The sequence below is a fragment of the Mycteria americana genome, chromosome 15, assembly GCF_035582795.1.
Source record: "Mycteria americana isolate JAX WOST 10 ecotype Jacksonville Zoo and Gardens chromosome 15, USCA_MyAme_1.0, whole genome shotgun sequence".
Lineage (NCBI taxonomy): Eukaryota > Metazoa > Chordata > Aves > Ciconiiformes > Ciconiidae > Mycteria > Mycteria americana.
In genome coordinates this window covers 15942501-15942907 of record NC_134379.1, presented here as the reverse complement: position 1 = coordinate 15942907, position 407 = coordinate 15942501, and positions in this window count along the sequence as shown.

The window sequence follows — 407 nt, the reverse complement described above, 5'->3', positions numbered from 1 at the left end:
CGGGGAGGCCAGGTCTACCCCTTTGCCCGGGCAGGGAGGCCAGGTCTACCCCTTTGCCCGGGCAGGGCGGGGAGGCCAGGTCTACCCCTCTGCCCATGGCCGGGCGGGGAGGGGAGGCCTGGTCTCCCCCTTTGCCCGGGCAGGCCAGGTCTACCCCTTTGCCCCGGCAGGGCGGGGAGGCCAGGTCTACCCCTCTGCCCATGGCCGGGCGGGGAGGCCAGGTCTACCCCTCTGCCCATGGCCGGGCGGGGAGGGGAGGCCTGGTCTCCCCCTTTGCCCGGGCAGGCCAGGTCTACCCCTTTGCCCCGGCAGGGCGGGGAGGCCAGGTCTACCCCTCTGCCCGGGCAGGGCGGGGAGGGGAGGCCTGGTCTACCCCTTTGCCCGGGCAGGGCGGGGCGGGGAGGCCT